The sequence below is a fragment of the Diceros bicornis genome, chromosome 31, assembly GCF_020826845.1.
Source record: "Diceros bicornis minor isolate mBicDic1 chromosome 31, mDicBic1.mat.cur, whole genome shotgun sequence".
Lineage (NCBI taxonomy): Eukaryota > Metazoa > Chordata > Mammalia > Perissodactyla > Rhinocerotidae > Diceros > Diceros bicornis.
Window position 1 is genome coordinate 19,749,616 of NC_080770.1, and position 23,346 is coordinate 19,772,961.

The following is a 23,346-nucleotide window of genomic DNA, read 5'->3' on the forward strand; positions in this document are numbered from 1 at the left end:
TGCTTCAGAATGATGTAGGAATTAATTCATTTAATACAGTCCTGCATTGCTTAACGATGGGGATACATTCTGAGAAATGCATTGTTAAGTGAACATCATAGAGTGTACTTACACAAACCTAGATAATATAGCCTACTACAAACCTAGGCTGTATGACACTAACCTTATGGGACCACCGTTGTATATGTGGTCCATCATTGACTGCGACATTGTTTATGCGGCACATGACTGTATATGAGAAACAACTTGAAAATGTCCTAGCATTTACAAAAGTCTCTATAAAGGTAGCTATTATTGTTGTTATTAAAAACTAAATTTTATTCTTCTAAATTTTTCTCTCTATTCTAAGCAACATGAAAATATTTCTCTAATTTACTTTTTTTTGTATCACATGGTTATTGTGAGAATGGAATGAGATCCTAAAGCAATCATCAGAGTGTTCTAAAAATATCAAACTCTTAAGATGCAAATTTTCCATGAATTCTCAATATGTTTGTTTATGTTATTATCTCTACTCTGTGAACCTTATACCAAGAGTACACATGACTGTTCAAACCATAGTGTAGCAATTTGGCTAGTTCTTTTTGTATGCCTTTTCTTTCACAAATATTAAATGATCTGAGAGGTAAGGACTGTGACCGTTGTCCTGCTTGGGAACAATACAGATCTTAGAAAACTCTTACACACCTAATGTGGTGATCAGTATTTGCTTCTGAAACTAGGTGAAGCAACAGACACTGCTTAATTGGAATCTTCACTGTTAAAAGGGAGAAAAAGGATTGATATGCAAGAGAATAAAAATTTCAATCTTTATGTATGACTGTTACGAATGGCAGCATTTAATAGAAATAATTTCACTCATTCTTTGAATAGAATTACTTCCAGTGCTAAATAAAATACAACTTACAGTCGTGCAAACCCAATGTTTTGGTGATGAAATCATAAATGTATACTATAAAGATCATGTAAGAGTGGTGTATGTTTTTCCCAAGAGGGGAACAAGTAGAAAGAGCAGAGATTTACTCTGCGTGCTCGCCATACAAAATTATGTATGTTACTCTTTTTTCTTCTACATGTTTAAGTTCATATTAATCAAAGGAAATAAAACTTAATGTTCTAATAGTTTTATTTTAAATTCATGCCTCTATTCCCTTAATAAATACAAATGATTCAGGAAATGTGTAACAATATTCTAATTCAATCAGATATGGGAAGCTACCGTAGCTTCAGCTATATTTGCACACTTGACATAAATTAGCGACTTAAACCTTGAAATTAATTTAAAAGACAATATTAAACTTAAAACTCTTACATGACATAACAAAGTCCTTATTTCTATATTTTTTCTTTAGAATAAACGTTTTTTGAATCCCCAATGATTATAAATTTATTTCATGGATTGTTTTACTTTAAATCTCTTATTACAATATCAAGCTAAATACATAAATATAATACTTATTTGTTACAGTATGTTGGTTCAAAATGAGATTTTCCTATAGCATTAACTATACCTAGAAAAAATACTTCAATTATTAGTTTTCAATACTTCAAAGTGATTTAATATTCTAATTTATTACCATTATTTCACTGTAAATTATATATAACAGAGTCAGAAATATATAGGAGCTGCTTAAATAAAATGATACCTTTGCTACTATATGTTGAATGTTAATTTCAAATGTAAAAATAATATGCACTAAAGCTTAATATCAGTATAAAGTAGTTCATATTTACCTTTCTTATTTGGAGTGTTCCTGATTTTTCTCACCATAGGTGGTTTAAATATTTAAATTTCTGTAGATGAACCCACTTGTTTCATCAAAAGAGAGTCAAGCCACCTTTAAAATACTCTGTTCCTTCTAAACATAAAGTGCTCTTTAAATAAAAGTAGTTATCTCCACCCCAGGGATCTCTTACACCTGACACATTTAAATTTTTAATTAAAAGCATGACTTTGGCCCTCTCTCATTTGTCACATGTTATTTTTTCCAGAGAGCTCTCACTCTACCCAGAGCACTTTCTCTTCAGCCTCTCCATGGGAGAGAGTGCACAGCACATTTTATTTCTTAGACATGAATAGGGTGCTGGGCAATATTATTTGAGAGCATCCAAAACTGACACACATCCAATTCTTACCTTATCTATTATGAATGCTCCATGTGGAACCTCTGTTCCTGTTAGACTGAGCTCTTGAACATGTTTTTCTTATATTCTCCTCTATAGTAGTTCCTTGATGCCTAGTTAGAGGGCTGGCCTGTGTAATAGTTGAAAGAAATATCTTGATGACAAATATTTTTATGTATAAAACTAATGTGTTATTGGTTTCTCAATTAGCACCTGAGCAACCTGAGATTTAGCTGTTAAATATATTAAACATATTTCAAAAAATTAAAATTTTAACCCAAGATTATAGGTGAGAAATTTTTTCCTTTATTTTGTAGCATGTCACAATCTTTTCCTAATTTTATTTTATACCTTTAAGATGTGAATTCTTTCAAACTTTATTTACAATAAAATGAGAATCTGGAATAAGCCCAGCTGAGATAACGGGAAACGGCCAAGCAAATAGTCTGTACATTCTGGGCTTCAATTCTGGGCACGTCAATTTTTTTCCAACACTTAGCTTGTTTAAGAATCTTGGCTTGGAGCCAACTTCTCATGACAAACATAGGACTTGCTTCCTATTATTTAGTAAATAGTGATTTCTAAGGGTTTATGATTATGAAGAGAAAATATTTACAAGAGAGGAAAGTCCTCTAGTAATGTGATAATAGAGAGTGATTGGGAAAGTTAAGTACAAAGTCTCAGGAGCCATGTGCCAGAAATCATGGAAGGCCAGTGAGGAGCAGGTGATGAGTAAAGTATCACAGGGGACCATATGCAAAGGAGCACAGTAAGGGGGTGAGAGACCAGCCAGGCCTGAGCTACTGTGGATCCACATCTAAGAAGTAGCTATGCTGAAAATGAGTTCTAATACATTAAAATTAGCACAGTGTAGTGGTATGCAAGGATAAAGAGATCTTCTTACGCCATAGAACAGAAATTCCAGAAAAGGGCTCAAGTACAAATGAGGATTTGTCATTTAATAAAGACAGCTTACCACACTGGTGAAGAATGGACATTTAAAATAAATTCTCTTGGGACAACTAGGCAATCTTGGATAAAAAATGATAAAATTTCTTAACACATTATACTAGAGAAGGAAAAACTCCAAATGATACACAGGTTTAAATGTTTTAGAGAGTGAATTGATGAAGCATTCTAAGAAAAAGGTTTTATAATTTTTGAATATGGAAAGTTTGACTTCAAATTTAGAATGCAGGACAAAAGTTACAAACAATATCTCAAATAAAGTATTCTTGGCTTGTTCTTAAATATTGATGGAAAGTCCAAAATATAAATAGAAAATTGAACTAAACAAATGAAGTAACATTTCACAGAAAAGAGAGGAAAATAATCTCTTTAACATAGGGATACTCAAATTCATTTACACACACACAATGATTAAATTTTCTTCTGAACAATGATCTAACTTTAAAAAAAAATCGGAGACATTTTCCTAGGCATATATATATGGAGAAGAAGCAGGCACCATTGACCAGTATCACAATTATGTTTACTCTTTGAATCAATCAATAAACTGGCACACATTTGAAGTTATGCAGTAATATGATATTGCAACAAATTTGTACTTGCAAAAGATTGTCAGCCAACTAATTGTTAAGAATAGTGTGGGTTTTCTTTCTCTGACTTAATGAGCCTCAACTTTGATATTGTCACCTACTCTATTTTCTCCCACAGCTATATGATGCCTCCAAAATATGAATTTTGTAATTTATCCAAATTTTTCTAGTGCTTGCGACAAGACTGGCTTTCTGTGACCCAGTGCATCTTAACTAGAAATGGAATCTATTTCTTTATTTGTTTTAAATGTTGGAAATTATATGTGGCTTAGTTTTAAGTATGTCTATTTATAGAAGTTTTGATTCATCTCGTCAAAATGATTCAGTAGTATCACCAGTCTTGAATCATATTTTTGTTGTCAATTTTATTTTTTTTGAGGTAAAAGGCAATTTATTTTTTTCAGGAAATTAATTTCAGGAAAAAATAAAAGTATGGCATAAAAATGATAAAGAGCATTAGGTTTTTCTCTCCATTACAAACATGATATGTTCATTAATGAAAATTTAGGAAATAGAGGGAAAAATGAAATATATGTGTATATATAGTTAATGGGCATTCCAAATTCTGTCTCTTAACCTTAACTGAAAGGATATGTACAGATATGTGCAGTGTGATTATGGCTTGTTTAGCTCAACAATATGCTCCATCCATGTTGTATGTAATTGTGTTTTATTCATTGTTATCACTCTCTGATTTTCTTCTGTGTGAAGTTATCACAATCATTTCCATTCTAATTTGATAAGGATTTGACATTACGAATGATGCGAAGATGAACATTCTTGGACGTGTCCCCGGGCAGACATATGCATGGACTTCTGGTACATGCCTAGGAGTGAGATCCTCTAGGTAAAGGCAGGCTGTCTGCTAGAGTGGGGCACCAATTCCAACACCAGCCTGGGGCAGGAGCTGACATCGCTCCACATCCTTTACACACGTGGGATGGTTATTTCTGTATTATTTTTGTCTGTCTGATGAGTGTGTCATAGATCTCATTTGGTTTTAATTTTCATTTTACTGGTTACTAGTGAGTTATTTTCTTTCTCTCCTGGCCATCCAGATTATCCTCTTTTGTGAAATCTCTCTTTAAGTTTGATGTCAATTTTCTCCTGTGATTTGATTCGGAACACTTCTTTATATGTGGTGTGTTTAAAACTTTGCTGTTGAAGAATTTCACTCTGAACTGCTTCTTTGGATGAAAGGTACTTCTTAGTCAATGCAGTTCAACTTATCAATGTTTTCCACTATAGCTAATAATTTTATTAAAAATATTTTTCTCACACTAGGGTCGTGAAGTTAATATACATTACCTTTGAAAAGATTAATTAAGTTGCATTTCATATTTAGGTTTACACACTATCAGGAATTGTTTTTTCTACAAATTATATGAAGTGAGTCAAGTTCTTTTTTATACATTTAAATTACTATAATTTATTAAAAGATCATCTTTTCTACATTATTCTGCAGTGCAAACTTTTACATGTTCAAGTGTATCCATGTTCTGTGGTCATTCAATTCTCTACAGGCTTTCCATATACGGTAATCTTTACTAGCTGAAACCTTTTTTTTTAAGTAAGTGATAACAATAAAGGGGAGAACTAGAACATACACTACCAATTTATGGAAAAAATATTGGGATATGAATTACAAGATTAAAAAAACTTTATTTTTCAGTAAACAGTCTCAGACGGGCAGTGAATTTGGGCTGACAGACTAGTTCACTAAATATGCGATTTACTAAAAAAAAAATAGTATCTTGTTGTAAATACCACTTGGGATATAACCCTGATCTCAGAAAGTCCAACATAAAATGGAAAGTTCAAGAATGAGTAAGGATAATCAATCCATATTAAGGCAGGAAAGTAAACTACAAGATAACTTCTGATTAAACAATAGCAGAATTAAGTGGGAAAATAGGTAATAAGTTCAAATCAGGGATGAATGCATTAAACATTGAGGTAAACATTTTCTCAACGCCATCATGACATCCTTATTCTTCAGAATGTATATCATGGGGTGAAACATCAGGGTGACAAAACAATAGAAAAGAGAGAGAAATTTGTCTGTTCTGGAAGAATGTTTGGATTTGGGTCATAGATATGTAATGATCCTGGATCCACAGAACAAAGTCACAGCTATCATGTGAGATGAGCAGGTGGAGAAAGCTTTGGGTCTTCCTGTTGGCGACGGCAACTTCAAGATGGTGGAGATGATTTTACTCCAGGAGCCAAGTATCAACAGAAAGGGGATAATTACAAAGAGCAGAGCAAGTGTAAAGACCAACATCTCATTCAGAAAAGTGTCCCCACAGGCCAACTTGAGAATTGAGGGGATATCACAAAAGAAGTGATAGATTTGGTTAGATCCACAAAATGACAGAGAGAAAATCTGGCATATCTGCCCTATGTCAGCTGGAACTCTACAGATCCCAGAGCTCATCATCATCAGCTGGATACGGAGCTTGCGTTCACAACAAGAGGATATCGCAGAACGTGACAAATGGCCGTGTAGAGGTCATAGGCCATCACTGTCAGGAGAAAGCATTCTAGGTTTCTAAGCATGAAGGAAAAATATATTTTTTTTTCATTTTCTAGGTCCAAAGGTTTATGAGTATTCTAGGAAAAATGACAGATAAATAACAAATTTCCAAGAAGGAGAAATTACTGAGGAAAAAATACCTGGGAGTTTGGAGAGCCCAGTCAACTCTGGTTATGAGAATAATGATGCCATTTCCCATGAGGATTATCACATAGGCAAGAAAAATATCACAAGAAGAAATATCCAGAGATTGAGAATACAAAAAAGTCCCCTAAGAACAAATTCCATCGTTGAAGTGAGCTTGGATTCTGTTTGGTTTTTTGGTGTTCCATCTATAAAAATAGTGAAATTACTCATTTATCCTTTTGGTTTGCTTTTTATTGACAAGAGGAGTTTGAGGAATTAGTTATATACCATTTCTTATCTCCATTCAAATTCCAGCATTTTATATCCTGACATCAAAGAGCAAAACTGAATCCAATGATGAATGTATGCTAAATTCTAAACATATCAACATATTTAATGTATAATAGTAGGTTTGCATTTAAATGGAATTGAAGGGTTCTAGAAATATGCATTTTCATTTTTCATTTGTGGACAGAGCAAAGCGAGTCTTCTTACTCTATATATTAACAAACAGAATCCTACAGCAGAAACTTTTATATCTGTCCCAAATCCCAGTGGAATGCTCACCACAAAATTTTGAATTGTATTTTTCAGTAAGGCAACACTTCCATGGAGCTTTTTGTAAGTACAGCACGTGTCTCTCCTTACCTATAGTACTGACTCTGCATGAACTTTGCTTTAAAATTGTATACCTCTTTCATTTATCTATCAAAATCAAATAAACATCATTATCACCAGGCATTATATTTCAAGATCTTTCACTTGCCATATCCCATTATGCAGCAGATAGTCAACAAACCTATTTTGACCTATTGGTTGGCTTAATAATAATGGAATAAATTGCATAGACGATATGATTTCAGGAACTTTGCCTAGTCCCTGTAACCTGAAGTCTCTCGCTATCTGCCATTAGTTAATTGTTCTCATTAAAAATTTCTTATTTTAATAACATATCTGAGATGAAGCATATGGAAATCCAAATTGAACAGTATTAACTATTATAGTATATAATTAATAGACAGTTACCCAAAAGATCAAATACTGAAGTGTTGGCTTAAAGTTTTTAGTTTTCCTTTTAAGAAATAAGGAACCATCCTATGAGGGGAAAAAAAAATCAAAAGATGACTAAGAAATGAGAAGTCCCACATTTGTAAATTATTATTTTAATTCTACCCTTCTTAATAAGAAAAATCACTTCTAGAAAATTATTTTAGAAAAAAAATTATAGGTTTAATCTCCCTTAACATAGTATACATGTTCTTCTGTAGTGAGTCATAGAAGCATATATAAATAAAGATAAACCAATATTTTGCTTATTATAAGGAATTTGGTCCAAATAAGTTTCAGTTATTTACCTGATTGATTAACACAAACATACTGTACTTATATAGGGTTCTATAATCACCTAAGTGTTTTAGTGTCAATTTTGTTTTCAATTTCCCCTATTATAATGAAAGTGAGAAATCCAAATTTTCAGCTTTGATTTGAGTGCAAATTTTGAGCATAAAAACTTTACATGTTGAGTAGCTGTTGAATCTTGATTCTCAGAGTCTTACAGTGTTCTAAAATAATAAAGAATATCAATACAAAACTCATATTGACATAAAGTGTTATACTTTTTCTTCCAGATTTAGTTATATCTGTTTTTTTCCCCTCAATAGAACAGTTTAACTACATATACTTATATCTATCTATCTATGTATCTGCTTACCTACTTACCTATCTATATACATATCTATCTATAACTACATATATCATGTAAGAAACTTTTGTTTTAATAAGAAATTGCGGGGCCGGCCTGTTGGTGCAAGCGGTTAAGTGCACGCATTCCACTGTGGCAGCCCGGGGTTCACTGGTTCGGATCCCGGGCGCACACTGACGCACTGCTTGGTAAGCGATGCTGTGACGGCGTCCCATATAAAGTGGAGGAAGATGGGCATGGATGTTAGCCCAGGGCCAGTCTTCCTTAGCAAAAAATACAGGTGGATTGTTAGATGTTAGCACAGGGCTGATCTCACAAAAGAAAAGAAAAGAAAAGAAGAAATTGATATTTTTTTCTCACAATTGAAACTCATATTTATTTTAGACTATCTGTACCTTCAAAATACCAAGTTCTCTTTAAATAAACACATTCCTCTCATTCTACAGGTTTTATTTCCCACGTATACCTTAATATTTAACTTTATACTTCCGTCTAACACTCATTTTTCCAGACATTCTGGACAAAGCCATCCTTCTGGACAGTCACCCTATGGAATTCGGGTCCACTGACCATCCACCCTACCACCTGATACCAGATCTTGGCAGGGAGGAAGAATGCCCTTGAGAAAGCAGCATCACATAATTGTCCACTAATATTCACAGGAGAATATTCAAACTCAAAATTGTGCATGTGAGATGCTTTCTTATCTCCACTTTTTTTAATGTTTCTCCCTTGATTCTTCTGCCTGGGCCCTGGAGTAGAGCAACACTAGACTTTTCGACCATTACACGTGCATGCTTCATTTACTGTGATCTATTTCTTTCTCTGACTAATACAATCCTGTTGGAAAATTATTATTATTTTTTTTGTCATCAACAACAGGGTTCTATTTCAAGGTATATATCAGTCTGTGTTAAATACAAATATTTTAAATCTGAAATATATCAGAGGGAAAAAAAACCTACAGTGCCTGCTATTATTTCCAATCTACTTCCTCAAACTGTGTGAAATTGTTTATTTGATATAACTGAGATGTATGTGCTCACTCTCATATCACATTTTCATTTACAATGAGATGTTTGATCCATGTTCTTTTTTTCTCCCCTCTCTCTCTATTTGATTCTAAGACCAAACTCCCCATGATTGTCTCAATTTCTAAATTTTTAAATGAAAGTAAGATAAATTTTCAAGTTGCTTTCATATTTTTCAAGAAAATGCTGCGCCTTTTTCTTTGAATCATTATTGTGACAAATTATATCAAGCCCCCAAAATGACATCTAGCTTACAGTGCGCATTGAGTACAATATTCTCAAAATCAACTGAATTAAATGATTTTAAAAGGTTAAGCAATGCTAAACTTTCATGGGTCATGGTTACAATTGTGGGGATACTACAGTTATGAATGTATATATGTATATATGTATGAACATATTTACATATTTGTGGAATTCATGTTTTCTTGGAATTCTATGCCTTTCTATTATTTGTAGTTTCAGCAATGCTATACACAAAAGACTATCTTACATTTTAAACAAAAAACACCAGTTCCTGGGATCATATTTTCTTGCGTATTCCTAGTAGTGACAATGTTTGCTTTGTCCTCCTTCAATACAACTTATCAGATTACTTGGCTGTGTTTTTTTCATAGAACTGCTCCATCAAATTTAGCTAATTCCATTTTTCAATATTTTATTTGTTTTGCTTTTATATATGCTTATAATTTCTTCTGATTTTGTCTTTTTTTTTTTTTTGTAACTGTGGTAGGTACAATTCCAAGATGGCCAAAGATTTCTGCTCCCTGCTATACACACACCGCCTCCTTGCTGTTCAATCACACGCTAACATAGGCGTTATTGTAAAGGCATTTTGCAGATGTAATTAAGGTCCAATATCAGCTGACCTTAAATTTGGGAGGTTTATCGAGGTGGGCCTGACCTAATGACATAAGTCCTTTAAATCCACATATAGCAGCCAGAGCCAGAAAAAATATTGGAGATTCAAGGTGAGGGAAATGGAAGAAGGCAGGAGACATAGAATGCTGTTGGCTTCTAGGAACTGATCATTGTCCCCAGCTGATATTCAGCAAGGAACACGGACTTCGGTCTCATAACTTCAAGGAACTGGATTCTTCCAAGAACCTAGAATCAAATATTCTTCCCCAGAGCCTTAAGACAAGAATTCCACACAGCCAGCCCCTTGATTTGAGCCTCTGAGACCGTAAGCAGAGAAAAAAGCCACGCCATGCCAGGCTTCTGACCTACAGAAACTGTGGGATAATAAATTTGTGTTGTTTTAAGTTGCTAAGTTTGTAGTCATTAGAAAACTAACGCAATAACTTAACAGATATTGAATTTAATCGTTACCATTGTGAAGATAGAGTGGATATACACCTGGCCCGGAAACGTTCTATCTTTTTCTCTGGGAGTGTCCGGGTGCCTCCTATTTCACTCTTGGCTAAGATAAGGCCAGTGGACTTTGTGACATGCTGTGTAAGGTCTAATAGTACTCTGGAGACCCTAGTCAGTTTCTTTATTGACGGTTTGCAACTGTCCTAAAGGGTTTGACAATCCTGGCTTGATTACATAACAGAGAACAATCACAACCCCAGCCCAATTCTCCTGTTCTCTGAACACTCTAAAAACCTAGATTCCTTACACAGCTCATCCAATCTCAAGTAAATGTGCAGTCTTACATGTGGGGGAAAAAAGCCCTGGAAAGTTCCTGGAGCTGAGTGTCTCTCAGACCTCTAGGGCTTGCCTGCATTAGAGGGAAGGGCACATGCGCAGTGGTGCATAGCAGCTTCACGGGACTCCACAGGTGCTCCTCTGCGCATGCACCGTGGTTACTCAGCGCTGGCGTGGTGGAACTTGCCGGAGCCTTGCACCATGTTCTTTGACAATACTTAAAATTCTTTTGTGAGTACGGTCTGTGGAGTCTGGTGAATCCTTTCAAATAATCAAACTGGAGAAAACAATGCAAATGTGTTTGTTTTCTTTTAGGTTTAATAACATTTTTACAGATTGGAAATATTTGTTTAATTATTTGGCATATTCAGAGATATATATTTTCTTATTTGGATTGATGTGGTGAAATCCCCAAAACTTTAACGTATCTATTTTATTGTCATTAAGTTTAAATAAATTTATGTTATCTTAACTTGCTATTTCGTATAAACCTAATTTATTAAGTGCTTTAATATCCAACATTTTTAGTGTGTTTTTTTAAGCATTTAAATTTTTGCTTTTTTTTACTTTGGTAATTTTGAATTAGTTTAAATTATTGTCAACAAGTGCATGAAAACATTTTTATACATATTTTTTGGTACTGAAAAAGACATATATGTCCAATTTATAAAATTACAACTTACATAATCTCTGATAATCATACACATTCAATTTTTTTCTTTAGATTTGCAAAAGATCCAAAAATCATATTTGTCAGTATTTGTATAATTTTTTATATTGTTTATTATTTTTCTGATTTGTCAAGTACTGAAAATCCCTTCATTGAGTCAATACTTCTTGACATTTTTCTCTTTCTTTTTTTGATTTGAGAATTCTTTCATTTATCATCATTCAATGCTTACTGACAGTCATTCATTTTTATGTATACCCCTTTTTATAATCTTAAATTTATTCATCGCTGTATCTATTGTTAAAGGTCTCTTAGTAATTTAAAAAAAATACTCTAAATGTTATATATTCTAATTCCTTTTAGTTCATAAAAAATCTGTTGCTTCTTTCAAAAATTAAAGATAATTTGACTGATACTGAAATTTCTCTGCTAGATGTTAAATATTCTTTAAGACATTTTGTAGCAATAAGACAGGGAGAAATGTAAGAATTTTCTTTGCTATGTAGTTTTATGTTTTCTGAATGAAAAGTTATTATTTCCTGTGATTTCCATATTACATTCTTTTTGTAATAAGTCCAAACTAGAAATAAAATATAATAAATGAATCAGAAATTACTTGAAATTCTGCCAGTGTGAGGAAGCCAAAATTCTCTTCTAATCCGCATCCTCCCAGATACTGCTAACATGCACACACATCCACTACCGACATGCACATGTAAAATGTTATGTGAAATTATGGAGTGCTATCTTTCTTTGTTTTACAAAAATAGAATTATGTTTTATACATACATTTACATTCTTTCTCACATGTTGAGAAAGCTTGGAATTTCTTAGCAAAGGGCTCTAAAACACTGTACTGCAGTGTCTTAACACTTTCCAACTGAGATTACCTCGTCTTTGCTTCCAGTTTTCTTTTGCACTGTAAAATATTTAATAAACATTCTTGAACAAATGCATGTTCAATAAACCTTCTTAAACACATGTAATAATAATTCTTGGACAGATATTATTTCTACAAGATGAGGTTTCATTGTTACAGTTTTTAAAATAAAAGGATAAGTATTCTGATTTTTCTTTCATAAGAAAAAAATGCAAAATTACTGCCCCCAAAACACACAGAATTCATTCCAGAGAATTCACATAAAAGCACTTCAATGAAAAGACTATTTACATGGTATATTACTTTCTTAGATCTGTTGTAACAAAGTACCACAAGTTGAGTGGCTTAAAAGAACAAAAATTTAGTCTCTCACAGATCTAGAAGCCAGAGTCCAAAATCACAGCGTTGGCAGGGTCTCACTCCCTCCCAAGGCTCTAAGGGAGAATCCTTACTTGCTTCTTCCAGCTTTCGGTGGCTCTTGACCCTCTGTGGTTCATCACCGCATCACTCCAATCTCTGCTCCATATTCACGAGATGTTCTTCTCTGTGTCTCTGTATTTATTTTCTAAACTTCCTCTGCCATTCTGTCTCATTAGGACACTGGTCACAGGATCTGGTGCCCACATTCAACCAGGATGATCTCATTTCAAAATCCTTAGCTTAATTACAACTGCAAAGGCCTTTTTTCCCCCAAATAAGGTCACATTTACAGGTTCTAGAGGGACATATATTTAGAGGGGCCAATATTCAACTCACTGCACACCTATATGGATAGCTTACAGTGAAAATTCCAGAAACTTCTAACACTAAATAGATATTAGCAAAGCAAAATCTGTAGCAACAAGGGGAAAGAATGATGTTACCAGAGAACAGAAAGTGCTGGGATAATAGAGAAGGCAACACTCTCAGGGTTTGTAGTCTTACAGCGACCTGGACAGCAATGAGATAGAAACAAGGAAAAATGCAAAGAAAAGACTAAGCTTCCCCAGCTTCCACTGTCTTAGCTGCTGCTGGTGTTTCTCATTGGCTGAGTCCACTCATAGGGACAGGCAAGGGCAGCAAATATATCTGAAAGAATGGGAAAATTAAAGAAAATTTATCACAGAACATGACTCTAATTCCTTGTTATATGACACACTCGGTTAACTAGCATTGTATTGCTCAGGCAATCTCTTAACTCACTAGTTCACAGTGAGAGGGAAGATTGATCTTCAAATTAGATCATTGCAATTGAAATAATTTTTGCTTTGATTATACAGAAGCCCTTATTTTAATCCTATGAATCTAACGTCCCATAACATAATGTGATGCTGCTATGATGATATTAATTATCATTATTTAGGACCATAGGAACAAAAGTAGAAGATATTTTACATTGTATCTACATGATAAACATATTAGCAAATTCTTTCTATAATTTCGAGTGTTTGAGTCAATGTTAATAACCAAATAGTTTTCTCAGTGCCACCATAATGTCTTTGTTCCTCAGCGTATATACAATAGGATTCAATGTTGGGGTCAAAATGGTGTAGAAAAGAGAGATGTTTCCCAAGTCTTTCAAACTGATTCGATTTGGGTTGTAAATAAGTGATAGTAGCCGTTCCATAGAATAAGACCACAACTATCAGGTGAGAAGAACAAGTGGAGAAGGCTTTAGCCCTCCCGCTTGCTGATGACAGTTTCAGAATGTTGGAGACAATTTTGCCATAGGACACAACGATCAAAAGAAATGGAACCATAATAAACACTACTGCAGCTATATAGACTGGTATCTCCTTCACAAATGTGTCTCCACAAGCAAGCTTGAGTACTGGGGGGATGTCACAGAAGAAATGATTAATTCTGTTAGACCCACAGAAGGGCAGAGAGAAAATCTGACGTGTTTGCCCGACTACAGCTGGAACTCCACTGGTCCAGGAGGCTGTCAGCAGCTGGACACAGACCTTGTGGTTCATGACTAGAGGATAGAGCAGAGGGTCACAAATGGCCACACAGCGGTCATAGGCCATTGCTGTCAGAAGGAGACCTTCTGCCCCTCCAAGCATAAGGACAAAGCACATTTGTATAGCACAGGCCAAGAAAGAAATGCTTCCTTTCTGGGTCAAAAGGTCCATGAGCATTCTTGGGATAGTGACGGTGACATAACAAATTTCTAGAAAGGAGAAATTGCTAAGAAAAAAATACATGGGGGTCTGGAGAGAGGAGTCAATTCTTGTTATCAGTATTATGATGCTATTGCTCATCAGGATACTCAGAGAGATGACTAAAAACATCCCAAAAAGAATCCATTGGAGATTGGGAATATCAGAACACCCCAAGAGAACAAATTCTGTCCTTGTGGTGATATTTGATTCTTCTGTTTTTAATTTGTTCTTCATCTGCAGATGTAGTAAATTCAAGATGGTTAATTCACTAGTGTTTTTGAACCACATTTTCCTCTTCTATTAACTGGATGGATACATGAATGTATCTATACAATCTCTTAAATTTTTTCCACCATTACTTTGCTCTGTTTCTAGGAGAAGAGATTTGAAAATTCAGAAATGAACTGATGTGCAATTAAAATCAATCCCAGAAATAAAATCTTAATATATATTTTTTCATACTTGGATGTAATGATAGCAAATATAATGAGAACTGTGCATTGTTATTTAGAGTTTATTATGAAAGAATAATATCTAATTATGTCTAATAATATCTAATCACTCTATTATTAAGCGTGGAATTGTGAAACAGGCTTTTTCTATTGTTTTTGTCTGAGTTCATCATTTTTTTTCTGTATTGGTTGACTTATTCCATCTTCTTTCATTTCAATCTTTTCCCATAAAGCTTTTGTTTAATTCTTCTTCAAAATGAGTTTTAGGTTCCTCGCATTTATATTCCGATGAGAATCCATTTTCTTAAACCAATCCTTTGTTTTTGAGGGAATAAATATATGCAATGTTATCACTCCACCCTATGTACCTCTCCCATCACTTATGCTAAATATGCAAAGCATTAATCCCATCATTCTCTTCAATAACTTTCCCTATTACCCCCTATACAATGTATGATAAGTATCAATTAACTTTTAACTCAATCAAGATTGTAACCCATACATCACAATATTTTTTTTTTCCCCCAAAGCCCCAGTAGATAGTTGTACGTCATAGCTGCACATCCTTCTAGTTGCTGTATGTGGGACGCAGCCTCAGCATGGCCAGAGAAGCGGTGCTCGGTGCGCGCCCGGGATCTGAACCCGGGCCGCCAGCAGCGGAGTGCGCGCACTTAACCCCTAAGCCATGGCGCCGGCCCCACAATTTTTTTTTCCTGTTTCTCTTCATACCTATATAAGATTTTATGATCCATTCTCATATAATTCCCTTGCAACCAAATACAATTCTCTACTTCCATTTTCCCTTCGTAATTGTGCCTAATAATGTTTAACTGATTAAAGTGAATTGTTTTTTTTTTTTTTTTTACTTTGGGCATGCAAATGGCTGGAGCATATGAATGAGACTGAAGAAAAACAAACACACACACACATATACATTCTGTCTTGCTTCACTTCACATTAATGTTATCTGATATCAGGCAGTCAAAACTGTTTGACAGTTCCCATTACACTATTAATATTTGTTCTCCAGCTTTCCAAAACAAATATTATATGTTTCCCTATTTCATCATATCTACTGTATCTGTCTCTACCTTCTAGCCTCAACAGCTGATATTTTTGCCTTAATACTCTGACAACTAAAACTGAGAAGACAAATATTCTCTCATATTTCTATATTTCCATTTGTACTAGTTTTCAAAATTACTTTTGTGAATAATTTTTATTATAAATATCATTATTTTAAATATATCTAATTTTATTTTACTTTATAATTAAGGAAGTTAAGAACTATATGAGTTATCTTAAGTAGTTCACTCATTTTCAGATAAAAATCTCAGAATTTCATGCTTTTCTGTTTTATTCTCCATATCTTGATCCTCAAATTTAGAACTATCCTTATATAAAATAGTCTGACACAATTATAGCTTACCTTTATGGATTGGCATGAAACTATCTGAGTGTAGGTGTTTTTTTAACCTGTAAACTTTTTAAATTCTTTCATGTCAAGAAGTCACTGTAATTCTTGCTAGCTTCACAATCTCCTTGCTGGCTTCAAACATTAGCTGCTCTTAAATAGGAAGCAGTCATGCGCACCCGGAGGACATCTTCTCTTGTGTATCAATTTAATTTCCAGAAGACTGCTTCATTTTGGGAATCATGCAGTTTTAATTTTTAAAACTACTTTCTCTATAGATGACCTGTCCTTCTCTTCAGCCCCTTCGTGGCATAAAGTTCCCCCACTATAGGGGAGTCCCCTGGTGGATGGGTGGGGGTCCCTGGTGGGGAAATATCCCCTCATCATCTAGTATTACTTTCAGGAAAAAGTTAAAAATCTTTCTATCAATTGTATTTCAGACCTATGGCAAGTGGTCTTGATTTTTGCCTTCTTTACTTTTATTTCCATAATTCATCCAGATATGGATCATCCACACTTTTAGAAAAATGTGTCACATGTTTCCTCACATGAACATGATTTGCTTGGTCTCTTGGTGGAATGCTCTTTCCTATATTAACTTTTGTGCAAATTAAAGCATGTAGTGTCTGCTGACAAAAGTCTGGATGTTTCATTTATGTTATGATGTCTACTTGGGCATCAGAGAAGTTATCTAGCTGATTGAAAATGTAATTCTAGAAAAGATTATTTGAGACAGAAAAAAGAAAAAAGTAAGAAACTTTCCTGTCAAAATCATTTACCCAATTCAACTATTTCCAGGCAGGTATGGAAATAAAATGATCAGGCATGAACCTGCAAGCCCTATAGCCACTTCTACGTGTAATTACATTTGTTGTTTCCGGTTATGGAGTTCTTGGACTGTTTGACAATGTGTTTCTAGAATTGCATTCCTTTTTGAATTTTAAGCCTGCTTCTCTTTACTACAGCATGCCTCTCCTACATTGCCCCTCTGTATGCTTTATTACGACTGATTCAGTATCTGTGTAGCAGCTTCTTTCATGTTTATCTGCAAATGAGAACTACACGCTTGATTTACCTCAGCTTGTCAGTTACAGGCTGAGACAAATTGAATATCCATCCACCATCAGAGTAGACTGACCTAATCCCTAGCCTATCATTCAGATGGAGAACTGGATATTTCTTTACTCAATTAAATATCTCCATCTCCTGAAAAAAAATCTAAAAACTGAAACAACATCTCAGATGTATCAGTGGCTTCACAAAATAAAGAAACATCTTACATTCATATCACAGTACAGTTTTGCAGTCAGTGATTAAGAAATTCTGCTTCCTTTCATCTGAGTCCGACTCATTCCTAGTTCCCCTTTGCAGTTCCCTATTGGATCCTCAGCACTCAGAGAGCTGAGAATTAAAGACAGACAGAAAATAAGGAAACAAATGCACTCTTGAAAGCCTCAACAAGTAATAGATATGTCACTTCTACCCATATGCTGTTGTAGAAGCTGATCACGTGGTCTAACATTGACATGAGGGGGCCAGGGAATCTTGTTTACTGTATGTCAAAGAAACAGAAATATATCTGGAGAGCATCAAGCCAGACTCTGCCACAGTCCTCATTCTTGGTCACTAACAGTGTGTTTCTCCTATATGTAAATTTAAATTTCACCTGATTTTAAATCAAGTTTAAAACACAAAATAGCATGCTGTAACATGTACACCTTTATATTTAAGTTTTAACATGAAATTTACACAGCAGAATAATTTATGGTAAATACTTATGTATTTTAGATTGGCACATTTTATAAGGTGAAAAGACAGTAACAAATTATCGCCTTAATTCATTTGTATGTTTGGGGTTTTTATTTAGATGGTATTACTTACGTGATGCTATCTATGTAGACAATGAAAGAACTAGCTGGATAAATTAAGTTTATGCCAAAAATAAGCAATCTGAGCAAGTATTTTGCTAAAAGAGAGATAGATTAAAAAAAAAAAAAGCTTCACTCATCATTTACCAGTCCAATTTGAATGAAAATGAATCCAAATGAGTTGCCAGTATTTTAATGGGAAACATCTGAAGGAAAAAAAGACAAACTTGATATTCTTAGTGGTAACTTCTTGCAATTTGTTTGGGCACTATAATGATTCTCTCTGTTCAAGTGTCATCATGCTCAACTCAAAAGACTTGGCAAAATAATGCAATGAATATCCCTAGCATCTTAATTTTATTTCTATTGCTATTCTCCGCAAAGAGAATTAATAGTTCAGGCAAGAACTCTTGGAGAACAGGTGATTCCATATTGTGGCAAAATAGTTAACTCTACATCATATTATTTCTCTGAAAATGCAAAGATGCATTCATAGTTTTTGCATTAGTAAAGAATAAGGTATAAAACTCTGGGGATGTCACTATTTTGATTCCGCCCTACAGTCAAAGCTTTTCTACAGAGAATCAGGAAAACAGGTAGAGAAGCAGAACAGAGGGATGAAAAAACAATCCTGACCTTGTTCAGATAACTTGTTCCAATTTCTCCTAAGGGCTGTCTCCATCTCTGTTCATTTAGGGGGTGGAAACAGTTAAAAGATTCATTACCACACCTGAAATCCTCTACAATATCTTTGTGTGAAGGCTCTATTCTTAGTCTGTCCTTATATTAATCATAGGTTAATTTTTAAATCAGAAAGAGGTAACATCAATGTGTTGAATGGGTAAAGCTTGTGAAAATATAAGCTAGAGTCATTAGAAATTATTCTCCAGAGGCTTACCATACATTACTCTTTATTAGCTGATGTCTTTTGGAAAAAAAAAAAAAAAGTAGCATGATAGCTAAATAAATCGGAAAGACACAGGGATGGTTATAATGACTTGTAGGGAAATAGTATTGGGACATCAATTATTAAATAAGTGATAATTTTTAAGTAAAACAGTCCTTAATCACCAGTGAATTTGTTGGGGACAGTAGACTAGTCTGCTAAATATGAGATTTAATGAAAAGTTAGTTTCTTATTGGCAACACAACCACCGTGACTATATCAGAAAGTCCATCATAAAACAACAAGCTCAGGAATGAGTCAAGACGATGGATGTTCACAGTTAGTTCATCCATCCATCAGTTGATGGACATTTGGATTATTTCCAGTTTTGGAATAGAGTGAGTAAAGCTGTTATAGATACTGGCATGCAGGTAAATATGTGGACATATGTTTTCTTCCTGTCTTGGGTAAATAACTCAGAGTGAGATCGCTGGGTCACATGGTCAGTGTGTGTTTCACTTCATAGGCAACTGTCAGACTGCTTTCTAAAGCGGTTGCACCATTTTATTGTCTGCCAGCAGTGGGTGAGAGCTCCAGTTGCTCTGTATCCTTCTCAGCACTTGGTATTGTCATTTATTATCATAGTTTAAACATTCTCGTCATTCTGATAGGTGTATGGGATCACATCATGGTTTTAACTTGTATTTCCCTAATCACAAAAATGGTATTGAACAGATTGTTCATGCACTGGGTTGCCATCTGTGTGTCTTCTCTGGTGAAGTATCTGTTCAAGGCTATGTCCATTATTTTACCTGTTTATCTTTTCTTTTGTTTTCTTATTATTGAGATTTTAGAGTTCTTTATATATTCTGGATATAAGTTCTTCACTGGATAGCTGTTTAGCAAATATTTGGTACAAGTCTGTGGCTGGTTTCTTCATTCCCTCAACACAGTCTTTCACAAAGCAGAAAAATTAATTATGATGAAGAACATTTTACAATTTTTCTCCTATGATTCATGCATTTTGTGTTTTATATAAAAATTTGTGATTAAACCATGGTCACACAAATGCTGTCTTATGTTTTCCCTAGAAATGTCATAGTATTAGGTTTTATGTTAAGGTTAAGGTTAAGGTTCATCTTGAGACAAGGTTTATATATGGTGCAAAGAATGAGTCCATGTCTCTTTTCTGTGGCATGAGGCTGTTCTACATATTCAACATCATTTTTTTGAAAAGCCTATCCTTCTTCCATGGATTTTCCTTAGCAATTTTGTGAAAAATCTATTGCGTGTATTGTGTGAATTTATTTCTGAAAATAATATTCTGTTCCATGAGTTTAGTTGCCTATCTTTTCATCAAGGCCACACTCTTTTCACTATTATAGTTTGGTGGCCAATCTTGAAATAAAATTATATGAATCCTTCAACACTATTCTTTTTCATAACTGTTTTAACTACCTTAGTTCCTTTACCTTTTCACATAAATTGTAGAACAACATTATCAATTTCTTCAAAAATGCTTCTTTAATTTTAATTAGGGTTACTTTGAATATATAGATCATTTGAGATTGCATTTAATTAATAGATACTTGGTTCATAATTGGGCTATCTACAAGTATCATTTTTCTTTCTTTCCTTCCTGCCTTCTTTCCTTCCTTCCTTCTATTATTTCTTTCTCTCTTTTTGTCTTTTCTTAGCATTCAGATTCCATGACCAACATTCCCTAACTACTAACTTAGAATCTCTGGGTTTAGGGCTCAGGCATCTATGTATTTTACAAAAATTTTTGAAGAATTCTTTAAGTACATTGCCAGGTACTTTATTAGTATGTGGAAGCCCCGAGAAACGACAAGACCCTACAACTCAAAAAGTCTGACCTTGATCTCCTCCAGATCTCTATCTAATGTTCTTTTACATCAAGTATTATAGTTATCTGTATATTGTCCCATCCACCTTGTCAATACTTCCTATTCATGTGTTCATATCTTATCTCCTCTATTAAACTCTCAATGAGCTTAACTGTATCTCTCATAACACTTAGAACTGTACCACTTTAGAAGTTATAGTAATCTTTATTAAATAATTATGAATTCTATCATAGGTTATGCTTTCATATTATTTCATTATATACATGTTTACAGGATTTTGAGAGAAGTAAACAGATTATTTTCCCAGGAAGAGGACACTGGATTTCAGAGAATTTAAGTCAGGATTCCAATGGCACATAGCTATTTAGTATCAGAGCTAGGACTATGTTCTGTATCATCAGATTTCTTTTCCAATCCTATGCATATTCCTTGTCCCCTGAGGGATCATTATATACTAGAGACCAAAGTTCATTCATGTAATCATTTCTTATTATGTAGTTCCTTGACCAGAACCATTCACTTGTTTGTTGCGGAAAAAAACAAAATCGTCTTGTTACTTTTCTGTCCCAGAAGACAATTAGTGTGTTTCCTTCTTGGAACATCCCTGTGGACTTCAAGAAGAGCTGGAGAACCTGGTATATGGGTCCAAATGCTTAAGATTCATAGCACAACTTAATTGAGTGAGCAGTTCATTTCCACAGGTAAGAGGAAAGTTTTTTATCACTTACAAAATATTTTAGAAGCTATAAGATTGAATGTAAAACTACAGTCTATGTTTTAACATTTGAATTTGAGAGAGACATTTCTAGTTAGCTCAGAATTGAATGAAAAATTAAATCAGGGAACTCCAGGGAACACAGGAGGGCAAATAGGAAAGACTCCCAAAACATTTAGGTCAATAGAGCTCTAAATTAGAAATTTTCTTTAATTTATTTGTTGGAAAATAATAGTCAGAGTAAGGGTAGTAGATATGTACACCTGAAATTTATACAATGTTATAAACCAATGTTACTGCAATAAACAAAAAATTTAAAAAAATAAACACAAAAAAGAAATAAATGACCATATTTAAAGTCTAGAAAAATTATTAAATGGAAAGAAAATTATCTATCAACCAGCCACTGGGTATATGCTATTAAAAGATTATAAATTTTTTAAATGGAAGCATATAAATGAATTTTAAATGTGTTTTATTATTTAGCTAATTGATCTAGGAACTACTTCAAGTTTTTATTTTTATTTTTTTGTTTTAGTATCATGGTACTTAAAGGTGATGGCTTTGTAAAATATTTCAAATATTTAAGGATGATATTTTGCACTATTTCTAGGGGATAACAGTTCCAGAATTATGGCATGTTATAATGAGTCTGCAGTATAGTCAACTGGAAATAGCTTAACGTGCGGCAGCAGAGAAAGGCTGGATTGAATCCTGGCTGTACTAGAGATTTACTATGTGAGCTTGGTCTTATTGGTCTAGTTGGTCCTCAGTTTTCTCATCTACAAATGGACACTGAAGGATTTAGTTTGCAGGTTGCTGTGTAGATTACATAAGATAATGTACACAAAACTTCTACCCTGTAGTAGCCACTTAATATCATGTGGTAGCTGCTCTTAGCTTTCCTTCTTCTCAAACTTAGTGCTTATAGTACTGTTCACATGAGGGTTGAGCAGCTGATTTTAGTTTTCCAGAATGATCATGTTTTGTTAAAAATTTGGTACCTATATTTTTATCTTTCTAGCCTCTATCTCTTAAAGTGAGATCGGCTAAATATAAACACAATCAGCTCTAATTTCCTTAAATATTAGTTGAAGGAAATGTCTGTTTGAAGAACACCTTGGATGAAGTAAATAAAACTCATACTTTTTGTCTATCCTTTCTCAATTCCCTACAGTGAAGTGAATAATTGCTCTAATGGGACATGATTGGGAATAAAACATATCTCCATTCATAAACCATCTTCTTTCCCTACAAATAAGATCAGAGACATCAAGGGTTATGAGAAATTTATCATGGACCAAATTATCAGGGAGATTTAAGAAAACATACTATTATTTTACTGACCTGCCCAAAGTCAGGATGTAATGACAGAGATGTACCTTTTTAAGGAGCCTGATAACATTTCATATTGGGATTCACTGGGCTTAATCTCATAGGAATGGTATTTTAATGTATATTAAGAGTCATACAACAAACATATGTTCAGTTAACATAAGACATTGCTTCTGGTTTGGAGCTAGTTCATTGCTCAATGCTTAGATGAAAAATTGATTTACAGCTCCCTATTTATTTTGTCATACTTAAATAAATGTTAAATGTCTTATTTCATTTATATGCACCCATCACATAAAATTAACACTTTTAATAAAACATATTTGAATGCATCTCATAAATAAACACTCTGAAATTACACCACGATTATGTAGTGTCCAAGA

General features: G+C 34.0%; 2 pseudogenes; both read right to left on the reverse strand.

The window, feature by feature from the left end:
- Nucleotides 1-5,607: 5,607 nt before the first annotated feature.
- Nucleotides 5,608-12,778, reverse strand: LOC131395403 (olfactory receptor 10AG1-like; annotated as a pseudogene).
- Nucleotides 12,779-13,719: 941 nt separating this feature from the next.
- LOC131395404 (olfactory receptor 10AG1-like) lies at nucleotides 13,720-14,677 on the reverse strand (annotated as a pseudogene).
- Between the last annotated feature and the right edge of the window lie 8,669 nt (nucleotides 14,678-23,346).